Source organism: Coccinella septempunctata, chromosome 7 (assembly GCF_907165205.1).
Source record: "Coccinella septempunctata chromosome 7, icCocSept1.1, whole genome shotgun sequence".
Lineage (NCBI taxonomy): Eukaryota > Metazoa > Arthropoda > Insecta > Coleoptera > Coccinellidae > Coccinella > Coccinella septempunctata.
The window spans coordinates 2,521,904-2,527,903 of record NC_058195.1 but is presented as its reverse complement, the minus strand read 5'-3'; positions in this window follow the sequence as shown (position 1 = coordinate 2,527,903).

Sequence of the window (6,000 nt, the reverse complement as noted above, 5' to 3'; positions counted from 1 at the left end):
CCTTATATGGGAGCCGGGACTTATTTAAATTGACACCCAGTGATAAATCTATCCTTGCCAGAAAGGCAATGTAATATGCCCGAGAAGCTATGTTGATATATGTAATATTTCATAAAGTTGAAATAGCCGAAGATAAGTTACGGAGAACGGTATTCTCTGTCGGTGTTTACTTATTGAGATGTAATAGATTAGTTGCGGACGTATTTGGAAGTTTTCTTTGTTTCGCTTCATTAGCTTTGTTAAGTTATTATTCATTTCATCTCCAGAACGCATTCTGTCTTTGTGCAATCTGCAGGATGAAAAATGATGTGTTGAGGCTTATTTGGAATGCAAACTTTGCTCACTCAGATGCAGTTTCGCCTAAACATACGTGGTGTCCCACAGTGAGACGCCTAATGTTATACTTTTACAGATAACGGATTGTTCTGAAAATTTGGGACAACCTGTTTATTATAAATTTTTTCGCTTCTCTATCCCCATCTGAACATTTTTGTCTGGTACTTTCCTATCCCTATTCCTGATACTATAGAAGATAATAAAGGTTTTGCTTGATTTTGATGGTTCAATAAAGCATTGCACTCCAGAGAGCTCTTCGAAGTCAATTCGAAAATGAAAAATGGAAAAAAAAATATTTTCTCCTAAACAGTGTCAGATATTCAAAAGTTTGGTATGGAAATATAGGTTTTCGAACACGCTGAATCTATTGCGAGCAATTTAGGAAGCCTATCTCCCTTCGTTTAGATTTTCATCTTGGAAATGGCATTTTTCAAAAATTGCAATTTTCAATCTGCGATATCCCCTGTTATATTCGTCTGATGCAATTGGGATTTCCGGTTATATAATAAGCGTTGCCTAGGCTTCCACCCTAACACAAAAACTCGATTTCGAAAATTTCGATTTTTTGGGTCAAAAATGAGCAAGGGGTTAGACCCCCCTAAAATGACCTATTTGCTACTCTGTCTGAAAATCAGGATGTTCTATTACTGTCCACGTATATGGAGTACATAGAATTTGTTTTGAAGATTCCAGAAAACCAAACAGTTGATGATTCAATAGAGAATTGCACTCCAGAGAGCTCTTCAAAGTCAACTCGAAAATGAAAAGTGGAATAACAAAAAAAATTATTTTCTTATGAACAGGACCAGATATGTGAAATTTTGGAATGAAAATATAGGTTTTCGAACACGCTGAATCTATTGCGAGCAATTTCGAAAGCCTATCTTCCTTCGTTTAGATTTTCATCTAGTAAATGGCATTTTTCAAAAATTGCAATTTTCAATCTGCGATATCTCCTGTTATATTCGTCTGATCCAATTGGGATTTCCAGTTTTATAATCAGCATTGCCAAGGCTTCCACCCTAGCATAAAAACTCAATTTCGAAAATCTCGATTTTTTGGGTCAAAAATGAGCAAGGGGTTAGACCCCCCTAAAATGACCTATTTGCTACTCTGTCTAAAAATCAGGATGTTCTATCACTGTCTTAGGATATGGAGTGCATAGAATTCGTTTTGAAGATTCTAGAAAACCAAACAGTTGATGATTCAATAAAGAATTGCACTCCAGAGCGCTCTTCGAAGTCAACTCGAAAATGAAAAGTGGAAAAACAAAAAAAGTTATTTTCTCCTAAACAGGGCCAGATATTTGAAATTTCGGTATGGAAATATAGGTTTTCGAACACGCTGAATCTATTGCGAGCAATTTTGAAAGCCTTTCTCCCTTCGTTTAGATTTTCATCTCGGAAATGGCAATTTTTCAAAAATCGCAAGTTTCAATATGCGATATCTCCTGTTATATTCGTCTGATCCAATTGGGATTTCCAGTTTTATAATCAACATTGCCAGGGCTTCCACCCTAGCATAAAAACTCGATTTTGAAAATCTCGATTTTTTTGGTCAAAAATGAGCAAGGGGTTAGACCCCCCTGAAATGACCTATTTGCTCCTCTGCCTGATAATCACGGTGTCCTACTACTGTTCTAGAATATGGACTATATGATACTCAGTTTCTTGAATCTAGCAAACCAAACAGTTGATGATTCAGTAGAGAATTGCACTCCAGAAAGCTCTTCGAAGTCAACTGGAAAATGAAAAGTGGAAAAACAAAAAAAATTATTTTCTCCTAAATAGGGCCAGATATTGGAAATTTTGGTATGGAAATATGGTTTTTCGAACACGCTGAATCTATTGCGAGAAATTTCGAAAGCCTATCTCCTCTCGTTTAGATTTTCATCTTGGAAATGGCATTTTCCAAAAAGTGCAAATTTCACTTGAGAATTCGTCAAGACCGAACGGTTATGTCGAACAGAATAAAATTCTCAGATTTATTACAAGACGAGTTGCTCTTTCAGAATATTAATCATATTCAAATCTACGACAATTTTTCTGGAAGAAAAACTACTCGCAAGTTGACCATCGAAAAATTCCCAAAATGATGGGGGTCAGTTGAAACTTCCTCAAGATCGAACGGTTGTGCCGAAATGGATGAAATTTTCAGATTTATTACTAGACGAATTGCTCTTTCAGAATATGTATCATGTTTGAAGCTGCGATAATTTTCCTGGAAGAATCGCGATCTTGGAATGCCTTCTTTAACCCTCCTTCATTTCAGGAACAATCAATTTATTCTCAAAGCAAGCGTGACACCAAACTACTCGTCTACATTGTCTACAATAGCCCAATCATCACATTCAATAGACTCAATTGTGTCAGAAACCAAAACGACATAAAATCTGTGCAGTCCTTACAAGAAATCGAAAAGAGTAAGGGACCTCAAATGGAGCCTTGAGGTACACCAATTGATATTTTCCTGGAGGACCACACACACACATGACTACATTATCAAAGTGACATTATGTCAGCCCCCATTCAGATATTTCGTGTCTTTTAGAATGCCTTCTTTATCCATTTCAGAAAGAATCAATTTGTTATCTCTGGTCACTGTGATGGAATTCCTATCAGCCTTGACGCCTTTCAAGTTTCTGCAGCTTCTAAAGGTGAACCATACCAATTCGTCGTTCTTCCTTGAACCATTCGCTCTGCCGTTGTCGAAAACATCCCGAAGACTGCTTATTAAAAGATAATAGGGAACGTTCTCGTTTAATAAACACGAGGTTTTCCAGCCTCCTAATTTCACACTCAATCCCCCCGTTGCACCTGATGCCGTTAGGCACGATCTACGTCGCAACAGACAATTGATTGGCTCGATATTATTAAAAGACGGCCGAGATTATCTAATTTCAGAAGTAAAAGTATCATTAATTTATTGATGGAGTTTTTTCGTGCGTGCTACGACCTTGCCCCGCCTAGCAATATTGACACAGTTGTTACTGATGATAATTATACTCAATATTATTATCTCGACGGTGAAGATTTTTTGAAACAGAACGCCTCTCTCTTCGCCTATTATTATTCATTCGTCTTTGTTTCAATGGTACGATTGCGACGATGCATTGGTGCGTAAAAACGATCCTGCTGGAGAGAAGAGGAAAATTTTTGCTTTATATCACTTGAAATTCGTTGTGAAATTGACTGACACTATAGGAGAGGGATGAAATCAAGTCATCTGGAAGAGATGGTGCAATATTCCTTATAAATTAGGTTGTCAACAACAAAAACAGCTGTTCGTTATCAGAAAAACAAATTTTTTGTATTTTTCGAAATATATCGACTCGGGTCATTGTGTTGACTAATTCGAGGTCGTAGATTACGAATATGCAATTAAATTTCTCCTAGGATCAATATTTCAGGAAATAAATCACTTCTAGTGAAAAATTTCGAAAAAATTGGTCAAATTTGAGGAGCTCCAGCTGCCAGAAAAGAGGTACTGGACATATCCTGATTATTTTGGTAATAGATTCATTCTTTGCGAATGAAAAAATCCAACTTTCATTTACCTACCACAAATAGTTCAGATTTTATGATTTTTTACGCGAAGGTCCAAAATTTCGAATTTTTCATCGACCATAACTCGAAAACTAATCCTTTGAGGAAAATTCTGTTTGCATATTCGTGATCTACGCCCTCGATTTAACAAATACACGAGGAAATTGGGAAGATCGAAAATTTTTCCAAATTTTCCATACATATATGTATGGAAAAATTGCGATTTTTTCGAAAAAAATTTTTGGTCTCCGATCAAAACCAAATTTATACTGTCGATTCATTCGAGGGCGAAGATAACGAATATGCAAACAGATATTTTTAAAAAAAAATATTTATCGAGTTATGTTCGATGAAAAATTGGAATATTTGGACCTTCGCGAAAAAAATCATGAAATCTAAACTGTTTGCGGTAGATGACTGACAATTAGAATTTTCTATTTGCAAGAGATCCATCTATCACCAAAAAAATCAGTATATGTCTTATTTTCTTTTTTTGGCTGCTACAGCTCCTCAAAGTACTTCTTCCAGAAAGTGGAGAAAACGATAAAAAAACAGCAGAATGTCCTTAGATATTTTTTTCCGTTGAAACTAAACAGCGAAAAAGTGAAAATAGTAACGATAATACCATGTGGAGCATAATGAAACACCTTGTTGGATTGTTACTACAATTTATTTAATTATTCAGATGGCCTGAAATTATGGCTGTTTGAATCTTAATGAGCATTGTTTAAAGTGTTTTGTACTATTGTTTCCATACCGAGAACTGGGCGACTGTCACCTGAACTTGAATTATTCAACAGTTTTATGCCTAATTGCGTTCTGAGTAATGAATCGTCAACTATAAGTTCTTAATCTGTCTCTTCGAAAGATTTGTGGATTTTTTGAGGTACAAACGTGATCAAATTCGATATTAGTCGACGAATGAGGTAAAATGATTGGGAAATTAGATTCTGTTCGAAGTTTGCAATCCTGGAGTTTCTTGCATACAAATAGGAAATCCTTTTTATAATATTTCATCAATTTTGTTTTGTTGGATTGAATCTCAAAAATGTCAGAACTTTTCTTCCGTAAATACCTTAAATATCAAACCTCTTTGTGTTTTCTCTCACCTCCAATAAATATTTGAAGAAACAAATCTGTTTGAATTTGCTCCTTTCCCCAAATGGACCAATCCTAATCTCCATCTGCATAGAACTGGCTCACGTCTAATGCTACCAGGCTTTAAAACTATCCTCTTACTAATGAATACATTATATATCTACGTAGATTTTCCTTAATGCGTCTTATAATGAGTTTTATTGACGAATAACCTGCAGTGAATGAAATTCCTCAGTCACGATTCGAATCAATTTAATTGATTGTCTTAGATGTTATTTCGTCAATGCCTAGTAATGATGTTCACTGATGGGTACCTTCCACGGCTCGCATACAATTCAATCACTTCTGGTTCGCTTCCTATGTTTATAGGTTATTATACCTGTATACCATACATTGTGGGGATGTCATATGAACCATATCACAACATCACAAGCGATAGAAACTCATTTTCTCTGTGAGGTTTACATTCTGAGATAAATTCGTTAATTTTTCTCTTGAAAATGTCATTTGCTTCACCCTGAAGGTGTTAAGGAAACGTCATATGGCCATGTGCTAAATATAGAATTGTTAAAGAGTGTCTGGGTTAAATTTTACTGGAGTTTTGGTGCTCTATTTCTTCTTAGTCATGAGGTATAACATTTTCAAGCTGAACCTCAGGAAGTATAAGTGTCTTCATGTATAAATCTTCATTTGAATATCGTTTATTTTAATCCATTGACAGCAACATCCAATTTTTACCCATCTGTTGGCATTGGCTCCCTGCAGTTCCTCAAATTTTCACATCATGTTCTCCAGCATGAATATTTAAATCTCATAAAGTGGAATTTTATTCATCGCCCCATGTTATGAAACATGAAACGAATTCATTCATATTTTAACACCTCCGTACCATTCATGAATGAGCAGAATTCCACGTGATTTATTTACCTCACCAAGCCACACAGATGCACTGGAAATTTCAGAATGGGTGATGATTTAATGAAAAAATACATGTTTAGGATACCGATCTAGGATCAACAAA